Source organism: Nomia melanderi, unplaced genomic scaffold (assembly GCF_051020985.1).
Source record: "Nomia melanderi isolate GNS246 unplaced genomic scaffold, iyNomMela1 scaffold0014, whole genome shotgun sequence".
NCBI lineage: Eukaryota > Metazoa > Arthropoda > Insecta > Hymenoptera > Halictidae > Nomia > Nomia melanderi.
Genome location: NW_027475130.1, coordinates 17191 through 18145, shown reverse-complemented (window position 1 = coordinate 18145; position 955 = coordinate 17191).

Sequence of the window (955 nt, the reverse complement as noted above, 5' to 3'; positions counted from 1 at the left end):
AACTATATAAAACTAATAAAACTATATAAAACTATATAACACTCTATAACACAACATAAAACTATATAAAACTATATAAAACCAATAACACTATAAGAAACTATATAGAACTATGTAAAACTGTCTAATAACATATAAAACTATATAAAATTATGTAATACTATATAAAACTATATGAAACTATATAAAACTATATAAAACTATATAAAACATATAAAACTGTATAAAGCTTTATAATACCATATAAAACTATATAAAACTATATAAAACTATATAAAACTATATAAAACTATATAAAACTATATAAAACTATATAAAACTATATAAAACTATATAAAACTATATAAAACTATATAACACTATATAAAACTATATAAAACTATATAGAATTATATAAAATTATATAAAACTATATGAAACTATATAAAACTATTTCAAACTATATAAAACTATATAATACTATATAATACTATGTAAAACTATATGAAACTATAGAAAACAATATAAAACTATATAAAATTATATAGAACTATATAGATGTATTTAAAACTGTAAAAAACTACATAAAACTATATAACACTATATAAAACTATATAAAACTATATAAAACTATATAAAACTATGTAAAACTATATAAAACTATATAAATCTATATAAAACTATATAAAATTCTATAACACTATATAAAAGTATTTAAAACTATATAAAACTATATAGAATTATATAAAATTATATAAAACTATATGAAACTATATAAAACTATTTCAAACTATATAAAACTATATAAAACTATATAAAACTATGTAAAACTATATAAAACTATATAAAACTATATAAAACTATATAAAACAATACAAAACTAATAAAACGATACAAAACTATATAAAACTATATAAAACTGTAAAAAACTATATAAAACTATATAAAACTATGTAAAACTATATAAAACTATATA